A 25,659-nucleotide genomic window follows, 5' to 3' on the forward strand; every position below is an offset into this window, starting at 1 on the left:
GTCGCAATCTGCGAATCCCAAATTAGTCACTATTACCGCAAACTCTAAAGGGGGGGAAATCGCCTATACTAACAGCAATAATCTGTCAAGTCAAAATAATATAAACACAAATACTATCGTACTAAACCTCTAGCAGTATTTGCAAAACCCCCCCAAAAAATCCCCCCTACCTGCAAAAGGAATATAAACAGATCAACTTCTCTTGATCAGTCCCCAAAAGAACACCTTCAATGGTGCGCTAAATCTTTGTGACTCTGGTCTGTCAAGTTTAAAAAAGCAGACTGAAGAGGAATGATACCGGCACACGGAGCAAGATCACACAAAAAAACCTAGCAATGCCAGACTGTCAGCTGCTCTGACATCACTTCAAATGGAAAAGCTACCTCCAGCTGTGCTGCTTTTTAATGCCATATGTTACTCGTGTCGTGTTTGCTACTGCTGCCACCAATCTCACGTTTGAATTCATTATCTGCTACAAAAGGGGGGAAATGCCCCCTCCCGCCAATAAAATAAAACCAAATAAAGTACAGCACCGTGTCTTCCCCCTCACACCCCTCCTTCCCCTTTTATTTTCTTTTGTTGCCAAAAATATCCACTTCACTTGAAATGACACAAATAAACTGCGGCCGCAGAGCACTGTGGAAAAAAAAACGCTACAGGGCGACCTGTTAAATGTGCCGCAGCAGCGGTAGCAGCGATCCTCAATGCATGGTGACGGCAGTGAAACCACGACACCCAGAGAGAAAAGTCACAACAGACTGCGGCCGCCGCCGCCGCCGCCGCCTCGCCGGTCCGATGGGGCGACCCAGCGCCAGCGCCTGAACGGTTACCAGCAACAACGCGTCGCAACAACTGAGAGGGGCAAGAGTAACATTTTGAAACAGTGTAACTCCGCGCCGCTCCTGGCAACACTGCTTCTCCCTCCCCCTTTCTGCCCTCCTCCCCTTGGTAGACGGAGTAGTTGAGGAGGAATCCATGAGGATTTGATTCTCTGAGATACTCACAGGAAGCAAAAAAAAAATGAGATGGGGAGGAGGGGGGGGTGCACTTTACTGCCTCGAGAAAACAGCGAGAGCAAGTAGGTGGGAGGGAGTGGGGGAGGAAGGAACAACCAATGACTTTCAGGACTTCATGAGAGAGCTAGACACACACAGGAGATAAGTGCGGCCAGATGTTGGAGAAGAGCTGTTGCTGTTCCGTGCTCTCCACCTACCTTGACGGAGGAAGTGTGAGTGACATCACATCTTCATTGAAGTCTTGGCCGACCACAAAAGACGCCGGGAATCGGCCGGCAACCTTCCGAAAAAGAAAGTCCGGGATGCCGCCGGCCAATCGGATGGTGCGCTGGGCGGGGCTTCCGCTCTCAGGGTAGGTCGCCTCGGAGTAACCGTGAGCCAGCAAAAGGGGGGATTTGCGTGCCGCCGGCGGGGCGGGAGGGAGGCATCTCGGGAGTTGTAGTCATCGCGCACCCAGGCAAGAGTCTCAAGTTTGGATCCTCGCCGCCGGATCCGAACCGACACCAACAGTCCGCCTCCTGCCGAAGACAACTCTGAGGTGACGAATGCCGAGAGGCAGGTTGTCTGGAGATGTGCAGAAGCGGAAGCTGAATTCGAAAATTATCTTTCCACTTTAAGAAAATGGTCAAAAACTTTTACATCTATATGTGTGTATATATATATATATAAAAGTTTAAATGCAGTTATGTGCAAACCGCCTCCGAACCTTAAGGGCTACAAATCTGATAATACTGCAGAATATTAAAATCACTATAGAAACGGGAGGACATGACGAAGCAGAGTCACGTTTGCTGATGTTGTAAGCCGGTCATCCCGCTGTTGCAAACTTGACGCCCGCGTTCCCTTTGCCGAATAAAATCAGTTTTACGTTGAGCACGATTTTGCCCACATTATCAGTCTGTTCCAGTTAATCGCCTACATGCGGTCCTCCAACGGGCGCTGCAAAGCTGCTTAAGGCTGCAGGCAGGCTGGGAACGTGTCAGTGACTGCCGCCGATGCTGTTCTGATTAGTAGTGTTAGCGGTCTACAGGAAGCACGGCGGAATCTGGATGCTATCAGCCGACTTGATGTAAATAACAACTATATATATATATAGAAACTGTATGGTGCATCGTTTCTGTAATTGAGATATAAAAGCGAAATTAAGACAATCAAGTTGAAATAAGTAGTTATTCCGGGCTGCTGATTTCACCGAAGCCGCTGTCAATGTCATTGAAGATTGACAGGCGGGCCCAATGACCAGCTTTTGTGTTCCTCTCTCAAAATAGTATTCTGTTGGACGAGTCCAACTGAGAAGCAACAAAACTTATTCAGCTTAGTCTTCAGGACGGGCAGATGTTGGTTTTCAACTTGTGATCGAATATTTCATTGTCAACTCTTTGTGTTCAGGATCTGCACTTGCTGTTTGCTTTAATAATGAGGAATAATTCCAATGGTACTTGATTTTGCAATAGCAGCTTGGAATACGGCAATCACTTTTATTTTCAGTTTGATGATATGAGTTGAATATTTCCATTCTTCAGGCAGCTAACAGAAATGTCATGCAATATTGCTTTTGCGGAAAAGTGAATGGTGATTTTTGCGAAACACTCAAAATGCTGGAGGAACTCAGCAGGTGAGGCAGCGTCTATGGAGAGGGGAAAAGAGTCAATGTTTCAGGCCGAGACCTTGCATTAGGTCCAGCCGTAGGGTCTTGGCCCAAAACTTAGGCGCTTTATTCCCCTCCATAGATGCTGCCTGACCTGCTGAATTTCTCCAACATCTTGTGTGCGTTACTCTGGATTTCCAGCATCTGCAGAATATCTTGTGTTTGTGGAACAACTGATTGGCTATATTAACAATTCATCCATAATTTTAATTTGAATATGCATACATTTTGAAAATGACTACGTTTTTGATTCAGCATAGTTAACACATTGAATATTCTATTCCATCTCGAGGCACATTGTCATCGTAGGAAATTTAGAACTTTTTAATCACAGCATTTTTGTCTGCTGCTTTTGAAATCCCAGATAAATAATCTTTATTTTTAGAAAGGCTAGAATTGGTAAACTAAATAGACATTTATTTAATGCAAGATACTAACAATATGCAGTCAAACCTACCAAAGTTGTATAAGAATTGATGGGGGGAGAAAGATATACTATGCCAATATTGCCAGCTGTAATACTTCTGTGCCAGCTGTTCATGCTGTGCCAACTACACTGACACTGTCAATTGTGCCAAAGGTACTAGCTGTGCATCAGTGCCATTGATGCCAGCTGTGCCATTTGTGCCAACTGTGCTGTCTTTCCATTTGTGCCAAACTTATCTGTGCACAAAATCCCTGGTCTTAGTGATCAACATTTGCTTAGCTTCTGCAGTCTATAGATACTACATAAGCCTAAGTTTGTTTTGCGAGGCAGTATACAGTATTTTCACGAGTTACTCATTCTAGACTTTGCTGGGGAATTTCAGTTCGTTAAAGGGCACGTACAATTTGTCGGACCTCTGAACACAAACAAAAGATTCAGGCATGTGGCAATCAATATTTCTAGATAAGTACACAGCGATGCTTTTAACTGTCCTTTATTTACCACTAAGAAGTTTCTGTGGCCCAAATGAAAACAAACTTTCCATCTGTTTTTATTGGAATACTGAAAGTGCAATGGTGGCTGTAAAACTGTGAGCAGTGTCACAGTTCAAAAAGGACTATCACACAGATCAGTGATCGTCAGCATTTCTGCCCTGCCATCCTCCACCAAGCAAACTACATTGTCATACCCATAAGCAACAGTAAAGTTGCCACCTCACTCCCCTCTCCCATCTCTGCATTCTTCTTAGCGTATACCAGGCCACGTTCTGCGCTTCTGTTCCAAACTCTGACCTGCCCGGCTGCCATTTCTCAGCTGACGTTGCCAAGAATCAACACTATGCCCTTTCACTTTCCAGCAAGAAAAATCAGGGGAATGCTGTTGCAAGATGGAGCCAGTGCAACATCTACAGCACAAAGCAAGAAGGATGAGAGCTAAATTAACTGGCTGTAGTGTTAATAAAGCTCTTGTATTATTAAGATAGAGATATTAAGTCAAGGATAACCATACCTTCTGGTACCATTTCACTGGTTTATTTTGTAACGGAAGGATTTACAAGGCAAATGAGCAGTGCGATTCCCACCACTGGAAACTGACAAAGGCAATTTAAGGGACTGTTGTGTATAACAGATGCCAAATGTATGGACTCTTTACTTTAAAGGACTGTTCATGATCAAAAGAAAAACTCTGGCAATTCAACAATATTTTAAAAGATTAATTGTTTCAGGCAGCCTACAGATACCAGTTGCAATCTCTTCTTGGTGACATTGAGTAAACCACATCAGGTAGCCCAAACCAGATGAATCAGAACCAGGTTTAATATCACCGGCAGATGTCGTGAAATTTTGTTATCTTTGCAGCAGCAGTACAATGCAATACATGCAAAAAAGGGAGATTTTCAGCAAAATATATATATTTATTAAACTATTATATATATAAAATAGTCAAATTAACTAACTCGGTGGGGGGGGGGGGAACAGAAACAAAGAAGTAGTGAATTAGTGTTCATGAGTTCAATGTCCATTCAGACATCTAACGACAGAGAGGACGAAGTTGTTAAGCTGTTCCTGAATTGTTGAGTGTGTGCCTTCAGGCTCATGGATCACCTTCCTATGGTAACAATGAGAAGAGATGTTGGGGATGAGGAGATTCTTTTCCAAAGGGGCAACAAGGAATGAGTGGGAATATTGTTAATTGTTCTGCCCACTCCTTTTTTTCTGTCCCAGCCCACACAATACACGAATTATTGAACCCAGTACTACAAATTATAAAAGGAAGATTATGATCTCTCCATTACCAGTAAATACGAACAACAAACTACTGTACCTTAACTTCTAAGTCGATATTTACATAAAGATGAAGGAAGGTAACTGTCATTGAACATTTCAAGAGTATTAAGTTCAAAGATCAAAATCTGGAAGTGATTCTGGTGCTTAGAATGATATAATTTATGAAGTACACAAAATGGAAATTTTTTCCATTTTGAATACAGTTATTTAAAGATTTCTGTTCAATCTAGTGTATGAATATTTAGCTTGTGAAAGTGATGATGAATATGAATATAAATATAGTTTATATTGACAATTAAATTACCAAACTAAATTGTGAATATTAAAAAAATTGTGTATTATTCCTTGTTTAGAATTATTTAGTGTGTGGCCTTATTCACTGTATTGTTAAAGTTATTGAAAGATAGCTGTTAAATTTCCTCCAGATGTATAATTATTCCTCAGTTAAACCAATTCAATGGTCTTTTGTGCGTGCAGAAATGATTAGAATAACTATACTAGGGATTTATATGACTAGCTTGGCTTAATGAAAAGAAAATGTTCAGTTACATGACAAGCTTTGCTTAATTAATAGGCGCCACGGTAGCGTAGCGGTTAGCGCAACGCTGTTGCAGCTCATGGCATTCTGGAGTTCAGAGTTCAATTCTGGCACCATTCTGTAAGGAGTATGTGTTCCACGGGAAATGCGTGGGCTTTCCTCCGGGTGCTCCAGTTTCCTCCCACAGTCCAAAGATGTACCAGTTAGTGGGTTAATTGGTCATGGTTAAGTTGTCCCATGATTAGGAGGGGTTGATTAGGTTTGTCAAGGGTTGTAAGGCGTGTCTCAAAGGGCTGGAAAGGCCTGCTCTATACTATACTACCACATGAAATAAAAAAAACAAAATAAAAATACAAACTACATCAAGGAAAGACAGGTAAAAGGCAGAACAAGCTTCAGTATAAAATTAAGCAACTAGCCACTTCTTGCATCTAATTTTTCCCATCATGGCAAGGTACTTCTATTACTGCTCTTGCTCTGTTTTATGATTGATGAAATATCAATGAGCTTGTTTCAGAAGCTCTGTGTTGTGGATGTTCAATGATTTATAGTAGGAAATTAAATCATTTTAAGTACAGTACTGTGCAAAATTCTTAGAACCATATTATATGTAAAACTAGGGTGCCTAAAACTTTTGCACAGTATTGTATTTGTCAATGTGAAGCAGAGGGTGAGTTTGTAAATCTGGCGGGAGCAAAAAATGTTAGCAATGGCGAGGGTGGAATGCCATGCGAGGGGTGTGGGATAGGTAGCGAGAGGGAGTGCCAGGGGCAGGGGGTTGGCGCGGCTACAGACACACCCAGCCCTGAGACACCAGGCAAGATCATTTGGTTTATTGGTCATTATAGAATGTCTCTCTGGTGCTTTCCGCTCCTCACCCTTTTTCCCAACCATGATTCCCCTCTCCCTGCCCCCTTATATACACACACACATATATGTGTCTAAGACTTTTGCAGAGAGCTGTGTGTCTATATATATATATAGATTGATGTTTGTGGGGAAGAGAAGGAAGAGATTTACCTACCATACATCTGAATTGGATCCAACAAACAAAAGATAGTCTAAGCATCTTTCTACACCAAGCCTCTTGAATATAAGTATTTTAAATGATGTGTTTACTTGAAACCATTCAGAGATGTTCTGGATAACCCAGTGTCTTTTGTTGTGGCTGAGAAGGAAACACAAACTGATAGGTAAATGAAGAAAGAAAATACAGAATGTGTTAAACCAGAATTAAGACAAATTATTTCTAAACAATCAATTGTTAATTGAGGTTGTGGGTGCTTGAGATCATTCAAAATTATTCTGGTCCTGAAGAATGCAATATAGATTATGGATATTAACTGCATATATATACACTCAATGGCCTCATTGTTAGATACTGGAGTGTACACAATAAAGTGGCCACAGGAGTGGAACCCAGTGTGGTCTTCTGCTGCTGTAGCCCATCCACTTCAAGTTTCAACATATTGTGCATTCAGAGATACTCATCTGCACATCACTGTTGTAATGTGTAGTTATTTGAGGTACCTTCCCTTCCTGTCAGCTTGAACCAGTCTGGCCATTCTCCTCCGACCTCTCTTCTCAACAAGGCATTTTCGCCCCCAGACTGCCACTCACTGGATGTCTTTTGTTTCTCACACCATTCTCTGTAAACTCTAGAGACTGTTGTACATGAAAATCCCAGGAGATCCGCAGTTTCTGAGATACTCAAACCACCCCGTCAGGCACCAACAATCATTCCATGGTCAAGGTCACTTTGATCACATTTCTTCCCCATTCTGATTTTGAACTGAACCCCTTGATCGTATCTGCATGCTTTTATGCATTGAGTTGCTGCCACATGATTGGTTGATTAGATATTTGCATTATTGAGCAAGTTTACAGGTGCACCTAATAAAGTGGCCACTGAGTTCTAATATAAAATATAGAGAAGTTGGAGCAGATAGTTGTTCTGAAGTGTTCTTAATGTGATTCTGGTACTACATTTTCAGATAATGAGCTTTAAATTCTCAAGGAACATGCTTTTCTAAAAGGATTGAAGCAGAAAGGTCTTGCTGTTCCCCTCAAGGACTAAAAAAGATAGGGTGCTGAAAAATTCTCCCAGTTTCTAAACTGAATCTGATTTAGGATGGTTATTGATAACATTGCCCTGATGTGGCTACATAGTATGAAACAGAACTAACATGTTTGTTCTTTTATTCTTCCAAAGAGTTTTCTTTGATGGATTGCTGCCCAGAACAGAAACAGATGGCAGGCATATTGTCTATATGCCTATTGGAATGAAGAGTAGGAAAACAAAAAAAAATAACTACACTGGCTATCTTCTCAGCTCTCCACTTAAAAGGAATTTGAAAGTGGTGTATGATGGAGGTATTTGCCTTAAGCTCAACATGATGCAAAAGTTGGAAGGTTGACCATCCCCTGAAGGTCTACATTCCAATTGCTACTGTGTTCAGTTAATATCAAAGACCTGAATATATAAAGTATGTGAGTAAAATTTTACAATATTATCATCAACGTGATGGGTGCTTTTTTTTTGGCATGTGACTGTTCAATTCAAGCTCACCTGTCTTGACTATTTCATTGACTGACAGTGGGGTAATTTAACAGCTCTCCACTTTAGACCATCAGAAGAATAAAAATATATTAAAATTAAAGCAAACAAGGTAACAGAACCCGGGTATGGAAAAGGCCATTCAATCCTTTGATACTCATGTCTTGTTGCCCTGACATGTTATCCAGCAAAAAGTAATCAAGATATGTTCACCCTTACTACCTACTTGGCAAAGCATTCCAAACATATAACACACTCTGATTTTGTTTTTCACTTGTTTTTATTAAAATATCAAAGTCCCCTCTGTATATTAATATCCCGTGATATTTCAGAGCCTTTTTCTAACTTATTAATTCAATGTAAATTACTTGTTCATATGTTTGATATGTGTGCAGGTTTTGTAATTATCAATGTTCAATTTCACTTCCCATTATTTCAGTCATTGATGCTTACTCGGTGCTGTAATCTAAAAGCACACATTCTAACAGGGACAGGATCTTTCACTATTAAGGTCAATGTTACAGTTTTATCGATACATATCTTTTACTCTGAATCCACTGGAGCAGTACTGGTAATCTTCCCGTCATGCTCTGCCAGTACTCACAAAAGGTGACATTTGTCATTACGGACCCTCATCACACAGAACCTGCCCTTGCCCCATTGCTGCCATCAAGGAGGAGGTACAAGAACTTGAAGATACACACTCAATGTTTCAGGAACAGCTCCACAATCAGATTTCTGAATGGACAATGAACCCATGAACACTACCTAATGATTTTTTCCTCTCTTTGTGCACTACTTATTTAATTTAATATTTTAAATATATGCTTTACACTTTGATTTATTATGTATTGCAATATACTGCTGCTGCCAAATAACAAATTTCATGACATATGCCAGGGATATTGAACCTGATTTTGATACTTTACTCTGGATCTCAGTTAATCGTTCTTTCTTGTTCAAATTTCCATAGACAATATTCAATTCCCTTTCAAATACTACCTTTTACTCTGGCGGTTCCTATTATATAATTTGTTAATTTTCACAATATAGATGTAGCACTTTCAGTTTTGAAGCTTCTCAACCAGTGAAATCTATTCCTATATCAACTAAGCTGATAAGAAGGGAACAGCTGAGAAGTTTTAAGTATCATGTTAAGGTCTAAATGAATAACTCAGTGAATCATTCAGTATTACCCTGGATACCACCAACAAATGCTACTACCTCTTGTTCGCCTTTCTTCACGGATTGATATTCTTAGCTGTTCTTCACAAATAGAATGCTTTCCATTATGAAAGTCGCCTTGAGAATGCTCCTCATCCACTGGCCCCCATTACCTTCTCTCTTTCCCCTCCACCTGCCTATTGCCTACATGTTCCTCCCAATGGTTTCCCTCCATACCCTCCTTTCCTTTATTCCAAGGTCCACTGTCCTCTCCTATCAGATTCTATCTTCTTCAGCCCTTCCACTGATCATCCCCACCCCCCCCACACATCCTTTTAAATCATTCCTTTTCTCCCACTTCGCTCACCTTCCTCATAGGCCTCTCACCTGGATCCACACTATCACCTGCTGGCTCTCACTCCACCCACCCATTTCCCCCATTCTTTTTATACCAGCTATTTCCCTGCTTTCCAATCCTGCTGAAGGTTCTCAACCCAAAATGTCAACTCCATAGATTTATTTCACTCCATAGATGCTGCCTAACCTGCTCAGTTCCTCCAGTGTTTCTTGTGTGTTGCCTGGGGAAGTTCACTGTTTTTACATGCAATATACTTTGGATTGTGGTAGAATCATATTCCATGGGTAACCCTTGAAATTATGAAGGAAGCTCTTGAAGTGAGTGTATGCATTTCATTACTGTGATCACAACAACAGGTCTATACCAACCATGGGATAAGAATCAGCTGTCTCCTTCGGCCACAACAAGGCATCTAACTGAAGAGCTGCTTCATAACTCTAAATATGTCTGTAAGTTCAATCTTTCCTGTGGGGCATTTGCATATACCGCTTTTGACATTGTGTGCTTCCTCTGGGTGCTCAGTTTTCACCCACTTCCAAAAGGCGTACAGGTTAATTGGCCCCATACTCCCAGTGAATAGTAGAATCTGGGCAGAGTTGATGGGTACATGGGAGAATAAGACAGGGTTATTGTAAATGAGAGCCTGAAGCCTGGCACAGACCTCAATCTGACAGACAGACATACAGTCTTTGTACCGTATGACTCTATAAATCTCAGGTTGATGGTGTTTGGGATCCTACCAATACCACTCTACTAGTACACTCCCTGATGTCTAATAATCAGTTTGCCCCAGCAACAGTGCAGGATGATGCAATTTGAGACAGGCCTGCCCAGGCAGGGCTCCTGGAGTTTTGGATTGGTTTATTAATGTCACATGTACCAAGATACAGTGAAAAGCTTGTTTTGCCTACTGCTCACACAGATCAAATTATAACACAGTGTATTGAGCTCGAATAAGTTACAATGGAGTGTAAGATCATTTCGAGGTACATTATGCAGCCAAGACCCCAACTTATATCAGGCCAAGAGGTCCGTTCGAAGACTCAAATACGGTGCTAGAAGCTGTCCTTGAGCCTGGTGATATGTGCTTTCAGGCTTTTCTATCTTCCTAGCCATCTGCAGGCTTGTCTGTTTCACGGGAGCAGCCATCCACCAACTGCACTTAAGTAATGTCCGAGCAGGTCAGGTGAAGTGGACACAGTTTTGTGCAAGGCATATCATGTTTGGACAATATATTGGAGTTCTTTGAAGAAGTGAAGTGCGAAATGGATAAAGGGGCTGCAGTAGATATAAAATACTTACATTTCCATGTTATTGTGGGTAGACAGAGTATGGAGTTCAAGTTACAATCAGAACAACCTGGCCTTTCTTAACGATGGAACACACACACACACACACACACACACACACACACACACACACACACACACACACACACGAAGTGAAGGAACAAGTCAGACAGCATCTATAAACTGCCAACATTTCAGGCTGAGACGCTTCATCAGTGTAAGTATGTGGTCAAAGAGTTGGAAAGCAGCAGACATCACAGAAGCTGAACAGTGAGAGAGAGTCTTGAACTAATTATCTGTTCTACCTGCCTACTAGCCACTCAAAGGCCGTGCACGAGGTTACCCAGATCCCTCTGCACCTCAGAGCTCCGCAGTCTTGCTATTTAGAAAATGTACTTAAAAAAATTTTTTCCATGCAAGAATGAAGTTTTACAAACGTAGAAACATGGAAATCTACAGCACATTACAGGCCCTTTGGCCCACAATGTTGTGTCAATCATGTAATCTACTCTAGAAATTGCCTAGAATTTCCTAGGCAGTTTTGTACCTAGTTTCTTGCCTAGAAAGTTTTGTACTTCCTCAGAACATTGTCCACTCGTTTAAACCATCTCTGTTCCTTTGGAAACACATTATGTCCTCCTCACAAGTTACTTCTTCTGCCATCAGCAAATGTAGCAAATATTCCTTTGGTACTGTACCAAATCACATACATAAATTGTAAGATGTAAAACACCACTCACTACCAGTTGCCTCCCCTCTATTTCCTGTTCATTGTTGTGGTGAAATTACTCCTTCACTGCTGTTAAATAGGAAGCTTCAGAGTCTCCAGCAAATGTCAAAACACTATGTCCTGCACCATTAGCTTTTATCTTCCACAGTAACTTTTGATGTAGCACTTAATCACATGCCTTCTGGAAGTTTAAGTGCACTCCATCCAAAGGTTCCCATTTGTACCATGGGTGCCATGGTAACATGGTGGTTAGTGCAATGCTATTACAGGACTGGGAGTCAAAGTTTGGAGTTCAATCCAGACGTCCTCTTTAAGGTGTTTATACGTCCTCCTCATGGAATGCTTCGGATTCTCTCCAGGTGCTCTGGTTTTCTCCCACAGTCCAAAGATGTACCAGTTAGAAGGGTGATTTGTCATTGTAAATTGTCCCGTGATTAGGCTAGGGTTAAATTGGGAGTTGCTGGCAGTGACGAGGCTCAAAGGAGTGGAAGGGCTTATTCCATGCTGTATCTCTACATTAAAAAAAACCTTTTACTTCTTATAAGAAATTCAATAAATGGTCCAAACATGATTTCCCCTTCACAAACCTATGTTGACATTGCCTGATTAGCTTACATTTTTCAAAGTGCTTTGCTCTAATGTCTTTACTAATAGTTTTTTTTTGCATTTTATCTAGAACAGATGTTAAACTAAATGCCTTTCTTTTCCTGTTTTCAGACTCGCTTTTTGAATAAGACTCGCTGTTTGTTACTTTCTTTCAAGTAGAACCTTACCTCAATCTAGGTAATTTTGGAAATTTAAACCAATGCATTAATTATGTCACAAAATCCTATGATTAACAATGGAGTTATTGAGTTGTCTTTGTGTGATCTCACTCAAGCCAAGTACGATCTTCTCCAAAGGGGTTGTCTATTGATAGGTTTCCAGGTGGCTGTAGAGGCTGATCAGGGATCCATATATTCCGAGGGGCTTCCAGACCTCACAATCCTGTTGTCTTTGCCACTTGCTAAATGCCACTTTAATCCGAGATGTTAGGAAGGTTTCCCTTATGGAGAATGCCTGTGTGTGACTTTGCTTAACGTGAGGAGGCTGATGTGTGGGACAATCCTTGTCAGATCAGGATCAGGGTCCAGTGGCATGGAATACAAAATGACTAGAGACCCTTCGTTGCTGCAGCCTTCCTCCGCCTTCACCGCTGTCGCGACATGTCATCATCTTCCTCCAGCTCCACCACTGAGGTCTTGGTTGGATTGCTCTTTGGAACCCTCCCCCTAGACCTTACCACAATGGGTGACCTTACTAGGAGCTAAGCACCAGATGGCTAAACTCCAGACAGCATCGCTCTTGGGACCTCAGGAACTCAAGGCGACAATCCTCCAAGAAGCATACAGTTGTACAGCATAGAAGTAAGCCCTTCAACCCAACTCGCCCATGTTGACAATTGTGCCTTCCTGAGTTGTCCCGGTTATCTACACTTGATCCACGTCTCACTAAACCTTTCCTATCCATATACCCAACCTAATATCTTCTATACATAAACTCAAGGTTCAAAGTACATTTATTATCAACATATGTATACTATATACCATCTTACAGGCTGCCACAAAACAAAGAAACCCAATACAACCCACTAAGAAAGAAGACTGTCAAATACACAATGTGTAAGAAAAAAAGTAAATCGTGCAAATGATAAAAGTAAGCAGAACGGAAGTTCTCAAAAGTGAGTCTATGGCCATGAAGCCAATCATCTCTTCAGCCAATCATCACTCCAGGAGCCTATTAGTTGCAGACCACAGCCTCAGTTCAATGCAGAGACGAGTAAACTTTGCTGAGCAGCGAGCTGAACCCTGGCCTGTCCATCACCTCTGGCCCTGACACTCTGATCTCCAACACTACAAATTACCTCTCCCAAGTCAAGTCAAGTTTGTTGTCATGTGTATGTACTGTGAGGTGCAGGCAAAATCTAAAGCTTGCATGCAGCAGCAACAGAAGTACATAGGTTCAGACAATAAACAAAACATAAATTATACAAGATGCTGAAGAGAAAAAAAAAGACGGCAGAACAAGATGGTAGTTCAAAAATTGCAAACAGAGACAAGACCATGGGATTTTAAGAGGTGGTTGGTAGTGTTCCTGTGGTTGAGCTGGAATAAGCTTGAGCAGATCACTTTGAGAGCATTATATTGGAAGAAAGTAGCTGATCCTGGACTCGCCAGTGTGGGACTTGTACCTCCTATTGTGAGAACAGAGCACGACCCAAATAGTGAGGTTCCTTCTTGAGGCAGTATGTGCTGTAGATGCTGTCAATGCACAATCAAATACACTTCATCTGGATGGCATCAACCTTCTTCAGAGTTGAGCTCTTCTCATCCAGATTAGAGGAAACTATTTCCGATTCAATTTATTGTTAGTATAGGAAACATACCAGAAGTGATTGTGGTTCGATGCCAAGCATAAAACACGGGACAATACCAACTGCAAACTTGGCAACAAAGCCTTCTATTCCATTATCTAAATCATTTATGTACAGCATAAAAAGAAGTGGTCCCAACACCGAGCCCTGCGGAACACCTCTAGTCACTGGCAGCCAACTTCCTCCCTATCAGACTTTTCTTTCTCCCTATCAAATTTCAAGAACTCAATCATATTGTGATCACTGGTTCCTAAGGGTTCTTTTACTATAAATTCCCTAATCGCCTCTGGTTCATTACATAACACCCAATCCAGTATAGCTAATCCCCTAGGAGGCTCAACAACAAACTTCTCTAAAAAGCCACCTCATTCAACAAGCTCACTCTCTTGAGATCCATTACCAACGCTAACCATTATATCTTTGGAATGTGGGAGGAAACTGGAGCACCTGGAGGAAACCCACATGGACACAGGGAGAACATACAAACTCCGTACAAACAACGGTGGAAATCAGACTTTGAACTTACAGCTGGTATGCTGTGAAGCATTGCGTTAACCACTACACTACTGTGCCTCCTATGTCCTTGAAGCACATCTGGAACATGTTTCTCATTTTCTCTAGATTGTCCTATACTTACTCCTCCTCATCTTCATGGTGTTTGTTGGCCAATGATTGAGTCAGGACACTGTAGCTGACAATGCAACAAGGGCCCTCGCCTGGAGTGTACTGAAGCAAACTGCCAGACCACTTCACCTTTGCTTCACTTCATAGTGACTATAGATGGGTCCAAGTTCTCATGAAAGCGGGATTGGTTATGGTTACTGGAAGCTGAACAAGTCTGGGGACAGGCCTTCAGAAAGGAACCTTTCTCCCTCAGGGGCTACAAGTTGGTCTCAGAAACTGCTGAGATATGGAGTGAGGGACATAGGTGGTGGGTGCTCATAGGTGGTGACTGTAATATCTGTGAATGAAGGAACAATGCAAGCTCCCTAGTTGTATTGCATTCAACTGAATGCTCAGGAAGTGAAAGCATTTGCTATTCCTGAATCTGCTGAGGGGCTTTTTTGGAAACCCTTAACATAATTACCCAGTGTGGGAGTATTACCCACAAACCATGAGGAAACCTGTTCTCATTGCAAATCTCTGTGCTAAATCTGTCCGTCAAGGGAATGAATTTGGCATTAAGAAAATGCCAAATTTCTAGGTTAGAGTAGGAAAACCTCTTACAGTTGATAAGAAATGTCAGAAGTGAAGGAAAAATAAACTTAAACACGTGGAATGTGTACCTTCATTATTCAGGGAACTGAGTTCAAGAGCCACGAGGTAATGTTGCAGCTCTATAAACTGGTTAGACCACACTTGCGGTATTGCATACAAGATCTGCTGAGTTCCTCTAGCATTTTGTGTGTGTTACTTGGAGTATTGTCTTCAGTTCTGGTCACCTCATTATTGGAAGGATGAGGAAACTGTAAAGAGGGTGCAGAGGAGATCAATAAGATGCTGTCTGGCTTAGAGGGCATGTCTTATGAGGAGAGGTTAAGTGAGCTAGGACTTTTCTCTTTGGAGCGAAGCAGGATGAGAGGTGACTTGATAGAGGTGTACAGGATGATAAGAGACATAGATAGAGTGGACAGTTAGAGACATTTTCTCAGTGCAGAAGTGGCTAATACAGTATATATAAAGTATAGATGGGGCATTTACAGAGAGAGAGCTGGATACGTAGAACTCCCCACCTGGGTCAGTGTTAGAGGGAGATATATTAGGGGCATTTAAAGAACTCTTAGATAGGCACATGGATGATAGAAAAATGGAGAGCTCAGTTGGAGGGAAGGGGTAGATTGGAGCAGGTTAAAAGATCAGTGCAGCATTTTGGGCTGAAGGGCCAGTACTATGCTTAATGTTCTATATTCCATGTGTTCTGTGAACTGGCCACAATGCCTTTCAGTGGCACAGGCAGCAGGTGGGATTTCTCGGTGACCATCTCTTTGGAGAACAAGTTGACTCTCCACCTGGACCTGCAGCTTGGGAGTTGGTAATCACAGCCAGAGATCTTCTCTCTAAGTTGTCCTTGTCTACTTGCCCACTCCCCTTCCTGTTGAAGCCCGTGTGGAAGGAAACCAAAACAGCCCCCATTTCTTGATAGGACCCATGCTTTGTGGAGTTAAATATTTTGCATAAGGTTATGGAGGCTATTTTAGCACCACCTACATATTCAAAGTATGTGCCAGCTAGCTCTGCACACTGCTCTGATCAGAATAGACATCCCTGGATCTCAAATTCCTTATGTTATTTGATAAATGTAACACAATACATTTTAATGACTGTTCTGATCTCTTATTTATTCACTAATTAATTTGCAAGTAATTAAGAATTCCTTAAAACAATGTAGATAGGATAGGAGGTGTGGGTGGTGCTCTTCCTCCTGGATGGATGGAATCCAGTTTGTGTAAATACAATGCAAATTCTGAACAAAAAAGTTGTTATTTAGTTTTAGTCCTTGGGCATTCTTTTCAGCTGCTTTTACTTTTTGGTAGGACTCATTCTTTTGTGGAGTTGAAGATTGTTTTAACTTCTCAGAGACTGTTCTAACACCTCTTGAGGCCTCCGTCGGTCAGGGTCGACCATGGATATCATGTCCTAGCTGCCTAGATACACAAGCCAGGGCAGTACGATATGGAGAGCAAGCTGTTGCCCATGTAGCAAGCTGCCCCTCTCCATGCATCGGATGAGCTCAAAGGAACGGCAGAGACTGATACAGTTTGGCACCAGCGACATCACAGGAGTTGACAGTTAACATTGAACTCAATGTAGGACTGACTTTGGGGCTCTAGTTCCTGATTTATCCCTCGGGGTTTACTCCCAAAGTCTGTCCCATGAGTGGGTATAGCTGCAAGGCAGTGGAGATTTTCCTTCTCCTAGATGAGCAGCCAAGACTGACAAGCCCTGTCTGCCTGAAGCAACTGGTTTTAAGGTGCCAGTAACCCTCGTTTGCCCCTTCTCCTGTCAGCAGAAATGGTTCTGCAAGGCTTAGTAATTAAGCCGTACGTGAAGGCCAGGAGCTGGACTTGGTTGTCAAAGGCTATTTGAAGCATATGCCATTGGGAGCATTTAATAGGTAGTTGGAGCTTCTCCCCATTACCACACCCGGTTGTAACCTTAAGGAACCACCTTAACAACAGTAACACCATCTACAATTGTGCAAAAGATATAAAGATTAGCTTTAAGCTTTGTTTGTCACGCATTAAGTACACTGAACACTAAACATTGAAGTGTGTCATTTGTGTCAGTGAGGATTGTGCTGGGCAGCCTGTAAGTGACAGGCTTACAGTGCCCACACAGCATGCCCACAATTTACTCACTCTAATCCTAACTGTAGGTCTTTGGAATGTGGGAGCACCTCGAAGAAACCCACAAGGTCACGGGAAGAAGGTAACTCCTTACAGACAGCGGCAAGAATTGAATCCCGATTGATTTTAGAGCTGGCGCTATTAAGTGCTGTGCTAACCACCACGTTACCATGCGGCCAGATACAAGAAATGTAGCAGCTGATCTTGGGTCACTCCTCCAGTCACATGTCCTTGCATTGCATCAGAAACTCACCACATTTTCTCATTAAATGGAAACACACAGTTCTGCACACCCCTTCCTGCATTGGAACTGATCTGAATGATTAACATTAATCTCATAGTTTCCCAGAAGCTCAAAATGATAGAACTACTTGCCTTGTTTTGAAATTTACTGTTGGATGTTTAAACTGTTGAAACTTACTTTCTAATTTATTTTAAGTGAACCAGAATACACTCACTGGCCACTTTATTAGGTACACCTGTATGCCTGCTCATTAATGCAAATATCTGATCAGCCAATCATGTGGCAGCAACTCAATACATAAAAGCATGCGGACATGATCAAGAGGTTCAGTTGTTGTTTAAACTAAACATCAGAATTGGGAAGAAATATGATCTTTGTGACTTTGACTATGGAATGATTGCTGGTGCCAGATGACGTGGTTTAAGTATCTCAGAAATTGCTGATCTCCTGGGAGTTTCATTTACAACGGTCGGTAGAGTTTATAGAGAATGGTATGAAAAACAAACAACATCCAGTGAGTGGCAGTTTTGTGGGTGAAAACACCTTGTTAATAAGAGAGGTCAGAGGAGAATGGCCAGGCTGGTTCAAGTTAATGGGAAGGTGACAGTAGCTCAAATAATCACGTGTTAGAACAGTGGTGTGCAGAAGAGCATCTCTGAACACACAACACATCAAACCGTGAAGTAGATTGGCTACATCAGAAGACCATGAACATACACTTAGAGGCCACTTTATTAAGTAATGGAGGAATCTAATAAAGTGGCAACTGAGTATAATTGAAAGGAATTCCTGATGAATTCATTCATCATTTATACATTAGTGTCTTGATGAGTAATTTTTCCTTCCTCTTAGGTTTTAAGAAATAAAGTTTAGCGCAACGTATTCATGATTTCCTAAATTAAGTCTTTTCTAATCTTGAATTTCTGAACAATCAATTTTGGATCTTAATTTCTGCTTTGAAATAGGGTAAATGTGTCATGTACAATGTGTCATCCTATGAAGTTGAACTTCTGAGCAGCACCTAATAAACTATATTTATTGGCTGGTAAATATAGCTATGAAGAGCTACTTAAATCTGTTACAGAAAACACATGAAACACTACTGGCTGTCAAGTAGGATTGGAAGAAACAAGTAAAGCAGTTGTGTTCATACCTCTTTTACCCTTTCTCTCCTGAAGGTGGCAGATCATGCGACAGTTTGATAACCAAACCACAGCAGTCTTCTCATGCCTTGCACAGAATAGCCATTCTTCACATATGAACATGGACAGTGATCACTGAGGTATAGGATTATGGTGCCTAACCACAGACTAGCCCAGTGGGTAGCTGTTCCTGGCAGTGATAATTAAAAGGGGACCCCTGTTGAATACTGTTGACCTCATTTTATATCCAGGGCAGAAAACAGAAGTTGCTGCCCACTGCCAACTGAGTCCTAGATTATCTCTTTTAGCCAGCTTAAAATCTTACTAGCTGGTATGGTTCAAGGCAGCATTACTCATGAGGGTGGAGAATTTAATACAAGAGCTCCAAGTACTGATCTGAGTGAAATCAACATCAGTACATTCCCATTGTCTACACAGCATAAAATCAGAATCAGGTTTTTTTTATATCAGTGTTTTATATGGTATAAAATCTGTTATTCTGTGGTGGTAGTATAGTTCAAAGACATCAAATTACTACAAATTATAAAATAATTAAGTAATGCAAAATAAAAGAGGTAGCATTCATGAGCTGGCAAAGGGGAAGAAGCTGTTCCTGAATAGGGTCCAGAATCTCCTCCTGTTGGTTGTAAGGAGAAGAGGGTATGCCCCCGGTGGCATAGGTCCTTAATGACAGATGCCACTTCCTTGAGGAATGCCTCATGAAGATGTCCTCACTGGTGCTGAGGGTTGTACCATTGAGGACATCTTCAAGAGGTGGTACCTCAAGAGGATGGCATAGGTCATTGTACCATGATGGAACTGGTAGAGCCTATAAACCTTTGTAGCCACTTATGATCCTGGGCAACAGAGCTTCCACACAAGGCTGTGAAGTCAGAATGCTCTCCATTGTACATCTATAGAAATTTGAAAGAGTCCTTGATGCCATATCATATCTCCTCAGACTCCTAATGAAGTAGAGCTTGCCTTCTTCATGATTCCATCAATGTTTTGGGTCCAGGACAGATCCTCTGAAATGTTAATACCCAGGAACCAAAGCTGCTCACCTTCTCCTATGCAGATGGCTGTGAACACTGACTTCCCCTTCCTGAAGTCCACAATCAATTTCTTGGTTTACTGATGTTAAATGTGAAGTTATTGTTTCGATACCACTCAACCAACTGTGATGTATCTCTCTGATGTACACCTCCTCATTGCCACCTGAGATTTTACCAGCAACGGTGGTGTTGTCTGTGAGTTAGGGAGTTTGAGCTGTGCTGAAAAATGCACAAGAGTGTAGAGAGAGTAGAGCAGTGGGCCAAGCACACATCCTTGAGGTGTCTATGTTGATTGACAGTAAGGAAGAGAAGTTCTCACCAATTCTCATCACATTTATTCCAAGAGAACTCATGCATAAAAAATAGGGGTTTTTTTTCTGTTCTTTCTCCATATGTAATTTCATTGCCAAAATGTCAGAGGGCATTTTTTTGAGAGGCTCAGAAATTTGAAACGTCAAGCAAAGCTAGAGGCAGAAGTTTGATTAAACAAAGATCTAAGATGCACGACTAGTACCCTCGCAACAGCAGTGAGAAAAGTGCTACAAAAATGTTTTCTCCAAAGTAAGAAGTTTTCCAATTATTCTGAAACAACACCCACAAGTTCTGGATAATCTCAATAGGGGAAAACACTATCTCAGCATGCACCCTGTCAATCAAACTTAGAATCTTTCACATTATCTTTGGCATTTCTCCCATTAGTGATGTGCAGATTATTGAACGTGTTCTCACTTCTACAGGGTAAGTGAGGTTGGATTAGGAAGGATACCCTTCTCATCTTTGTTAATGGTTGCAGGTGGTTTGAGAAGGATGAGGAAGAATGATGCACTGGGGCCTGAGTTACACAGGAAGAAAACTATAACAATAACAGCAAATTCAAGAAACCCTTGTAAGATCAGGCAATATCTGCAAAAAGAGAAACAGAGTTAATCTTTCAGGTTAAAGACTCATCAGAACTGAGAAAGAAAGAAAACATTGATGAGGCCTAATGTGGAGAATTGTGTGCAGTTTTGGTCATCTACCTACCAAATTTCTTGGTGTTCACCAGGTGGAGAATCTCACCTGGTCCTTCAACACCAGCTCAATAGCAAAGAAAGCCCAGCAGCGTCTCTACTTTCTGCAAAGGCTGAGGAAAGTCCACCTCCCACCCCCCATCCTCATCACATTCAGGGGTTGTATTGAGAGCATCTTGAGCAGCTGCATCACTGCCTGGTTCGGAAATTGCACCATCTCGGATCGCAAGACCCTGCAGCGGATAGTGAGGTCAGCTGAGGAGATCATTGGGGTCTCTCTTCTCGCTATCATGGACATTTACAATACACATTGCATCTGCAAAGCAAACAGCATTATGAAGGACCCCACACCCCCCCTCATACAAACACTTCTTCCTCCTGCCGTCTGGGAAAAGGCTCTGAAGCATTCAGGCTCTCACGACCAGACCATGTAACAGTTTCTTCCCCCAAGCTATCAGACTCCTCAATACCCAGAGTCTGGACTGACACCTTACTGCCCTATTGTCCTGTTAATTATTTATTGTAATGCCTGCACTGTTTTGTGCACTTTATGCAGTCCTGGGTAGATCTGTAGTCTAGTGTCATTTTTTTTTTATATCTCTGTGTTGTTTTTTACGTAGTTCAGTCTAGTTTTTGTACTGTGTCATGTAACACCATGGTCCTGAAAAATGTTTTCTCATTTTTGCTATGCACTGTACATAGCAATTATGGTCGAAATGACAATAAAAGTGACTTAACTTGAGAAAGATGTAAACAAGGTTGAAAGAGTACAGAGAAACTTTACAAGGATGTTGCTGGGTCACGATGACCTAAGTTATAATGAAAGCTTGAATAGGTTAGGATTGTATTCCTTAGAAAATAAAAGATTAAAAGGAAATGCAATAAAGGTATACAAAATTATGAGGAGTATAGATAGGGTAAATGCGAGCAGGCTTTATCCACTGAGGCTGGGGGTAACAACCCGAGCTCATAGGTTAAGAGCGAGAGGTGAGAACTTTAAGTGAGCATGAGGGGAAACCTCTTCACCCAGGGTCGTGAGAGTGTGGAATGAGCTGCCAGCACAAGTGGTGGATGTGAGCTTGGCTTCAACGTTTAAAAGAAGTTTGGATAGGTGTATGAACGGCTATGGTCTCGGTGAAGGTTGATGGGAGCAGGTAGTTTAAATGGTTCAGCATGGACTAGATAGGCCCAAGGGCCTGGTTCTGCACTGTATTTTTCTATGACTCTAAGACAAGTTAGTTTTAAGTTGTAGGGAGGATGTGGGAGGGACGAATGGGAGGAGCATATTGCTGATAAGTGAAGGTCAGGTTTACTTAGATGGTATCAACTGATGACCCCATCTAGTTGATAATGATGAGGGAGTGTAAAAAGAGAGAGAGTGAAAGCCACAAAGGAAATATAAAAACTGTAATATACAGAGCTATTGGAAATATCCAACAGTTGAAGCTGTGGTAGTGAAGAGAGGATAAACTGAGTCAATAATAGAATTAGAACTGGCCAGATAAAAATTCATTGGACACAGGAGGCCTTCCACAGACAGGTGGATCTGAATGGGAGTTTTATGGGGAATTAGGGTGACAAATAACAGGAAGTAAACAGCCTTTGCATTCCCACTTAATACCCTCTAGTTACTGTTTCCACCATCACCTCCTGACTCCCAACTCGACCCCTACCCTATCTGGCTCACTCTGCCTATCACCTGCCAACATCACTCCCCCTCTTCTCTCCTTTTGTCCCAGTCCACCAATCACATCTGGCCTCTGACTCAAAACTCCACCCGTCCTATTTATAATGACTACTTCCTGTCTCTATTCTCTCATATCTCATGCAGGATTGCGATCTAGAAGGTCAGAAATTTCTGTACCCCGCCCCTGAATGCTGCTTCATCTGCTGACTTCCTCCAGCAGACTGTTTTTTGCTTGTATAATATAACACTGATGAGGGCGATTTCTGTCGTCGTCATTCAAGGATGCAGACAAGATTGGTGACAACAAATTTGACATCATATTTCAGTGATAATAAACATGATCCTGAGTTACAGCTGGGAGGTGGGGTGTGGGAAGTGAATCCGGGAATTGACGTCAACCTGAAGAATATGAGAGAAGGCCAATTAAAGATGAGGGCGAAGGTGGGACTTCTATGCGGAGAATTTAACAATGGAACAGAGTGGTCAACCACATAGTAAGTTATGCAAACCTTGTGGTTAATACTGTGACGTAAGAAGCTGGGAGATGATAGGCAGAAGAGGTAAAGGGCTGAAGAAGAAGGTATCTGATAGGAGAGGACAGTGGACCATTGAAGATGGGAAAAAAGAGTGGCACCAGATGGAAGTGATGGGCAGGTGAGAAGGCTCAGCCTCTGATAAGGATGCCCACCATCAGCAGAGACCAGGCCAGTTTAGCCTTTGTATGCCCGATGGAAGAGGGGCGAAGAGAGAATGTCCAGGGTGAGTTGGGTCTTTATACGGACTACATTACTGTAGCAGCAAGAAGTATAGACTGAGTCAACGAAATAATGTGTATAATGACACAGTGACAATGTGTAACCAGTTCATAATGTCACATAAGCAGACTGATTTTGATCGCGTGTAGAATGGAATTGAACCGAGTAGAGATAGCCCAGTACTGTCATGATGTTCATATTATGATATGTCTGTCCATGGCCTCCTCTACCGTCAAGATGAGGCCACTTTCAGATTGGAGGATAACACCTCATATTCCGTCTGAGTCATCTCCAACCTAATTGAATGAAATTTGATTTATCTAATTTCCAATAATTTCTCCTCCCTCCTGCTTCTCCCTTTTCCCATTCCCTATTCTGGTTACCCCCTACCCTTTCTCTTCTCCTCACCTACCCATCACCTCCCTTTGGTTCCCTCCTCCTTCCCTTTCTTCCATCGTCCACTCTCCACTCTTATTGGATTCCTTCTTCTTCAGCCTTTTACCTTTTCCACCTATTACCTCCCAGGTCTTACTTCATGCCCCCTCCCCCACACACCCACCTTCTCCATCACTTGGTCTCACCTATCACCCACCAGTTTGTACTTCTTCCCTTCCCAACGCCTTCTTATTCTGGCGTCTGTCCCCTTGCTACCCAGTCCCAATGAAGAGTCTCGGACCAAAACATTGACTGTTTATTCGCCACTGTAGATGTTGCACCGTTCCTCCAGCATTTTCTGCATGTTGCTCAAGAAGTCCAGCAATGCAGAGTCACTTGTTTTTAAGTCAAGTCTTTGTTGCAATGGAAGTAAATAGGTGCAGTTCTGGTGATTACCAGAATTTAGAGGAATTGGTGTTCATACCATCAGGTTGGAGGCTATCCAGATGCAATATGAGGTGTTATTTCTCGAATCTGAGTGTAGCCTCATCGGGGCAGTACTTGGCTTCCTCTATTCTGTCATGTTGACAGCAGAACAATATGAAATATCATTCCTAAGATATTGAAGAGACGATGTGTAACCATGTGATTAGCACTGCAGGGCAAGTGCAACTTAAAAATAAAGATATCCAAGGGATGGTAAGAAGTACAAAGCAAGGTTTGTTTAACAGATGTGTGTTAAACCTTGGTAAGCATGCGGCTCAACAAATAACAGTGTGGAGAACTTGGTGAGGACAGTGGATAGAGGGTAGAGGATAACGCGTATGCATGTATTACATTTAATGAAAAGCAGATGCTAGGTGGTTTTGTAGTTGTGTCTGAAAGCTAGAGGGAAAATACCTTCTAGAGCTGAAGAAGCATCCATAATGATGTGTTCCTCTAACTGTCAAAGAGCAACTGAAAACTGAGCTTGAAAGGCTGAACAAGGCTCAAATCATTCTTAGAGATTCTTGAAACTCAAGAAATTCTGCAGATGCTGGAAATCTTGAATGACACAAACAAAATGCTGGAGGAGCTCATCAGGTCAGGCAGCAGGTCTGAAGGGGAATAAACAGTTGATGTTTTGGGCCGAGACTCACCCTTCATCGGGACCTGAAAGAAGGGGGAAGATCAGGTTGTAGGAACAACTCCTCATTTTTCTTCTGGCTAGCTTCCAGCCTGACGGCATGAACATCAATTTCTATAATTTATGGTAAATTCTCCCTCAGCCCCCTTTTCTCTTTTTCCATCCCCCATTTTGCCTCCCCTATCACTCCTTCTCCTCACCTGCCCATTACATCCATCTGGTGCCACTCCTCCTGTCCTATCTAACATGGTCCACGGTCCTCTCCTATCAAATTCCTTCTTCTTCAGCCCTTTGCCTCTCCCACCTAACACCTCCCAGCTTCTTTCTTAATTCCCTCTCCCCACCTACACATCTTACCCCCTCACCGGGTCTCACCTAACACCTCTCAGCTTGTACGCTTTCCCCCTTTACCCCCCCCCCACCTTCTTATTCTGGTTTCTATCCCCTTCCTCTCCAGTCCTGATGAAGTATCTCAGCTCAAAATGGTGACTGCTTTATTCCTCTCCGTAAATGTTGTTCTGACCTGCTGAGTTCCTCCAACATTTTGTGCGTATTGCTTATAGATTTTCTTATCCCTTGGGTATCAACCTTGATGTGTGGCTCAGTCAACTAAACACCATCTATTTGGATTCACATGACTTGAAGAAACTGAAGAGTAATAATTTTCTGATAATTACATTGAAGATTAATCTACCAGATCGAAGCAGAACAAAACATTTCAGCGTGCTGGATGCCAAGAATGGATTTTGGTGTAAGGAGCACAACAATGAACTTCAAAGCATTCTTTGGGATCTAGTGATGGCTAAAGATAGCTTTTGGAATCAACACTGCACGCAAAGTTCCAGTGGAGGCTGCACCAGGCTATTGAATAGTGTAAGACCAGTGGAGAATATTTTCTTACCTTTGGTTAAGTGTAAACTGTTGCAGAGACAGAGATGGATCATGACTGCACTGTGAGAATCACACTGATTGATGCAGAAAGCTTAAGTAC

At 42.0% G+C, this 25,659-nt stretch overlaps 1 protein-coding gene across 6 annotated transcripts in view; it reads right to left on the reverse strand.

Moving 5' to 3' along the window:
- Positions 1-25,659, reverse strand: part of zbtb18 (zinc finger and BTB domain containing 18) — a 65,699-nt gene that overhangs the window by 12,421 nt on the left and 27,619 nt on the right. For 2 of the 6 annotated variants that reach the window (XM_059985591.1, XM_059985588.1), the window contains exon 1: positions 1,214-1,354. The exons of 1 other annotated variant lie outside the window; for it this stretch is intronic. The gene's annotated coding sequence lies outside the window, so the exon portion shown is untranslated. 3 more of the 6 variants (XM_059985589.1, XM_059985593.1, XM_059985590.1) reach the window with 3 other exon arrangements.

This window comes from Hypanus sabinus, chromosome 12, assembly GCF_030144855.1.
Source record: "Hypanus sabinus isolate sHypSab1 chromosome 12, sHypSab1.hap1, whole genome shotgun sequence".
In the NCBI taxonomy this organism is placed as follows: domain Eukaryota; kingdom Metazoa; phylum Chordata; class Chondrichthyes; order Myliobatiformes; family Dasyatidae; genus Hypanus; species Hypanus sabinus.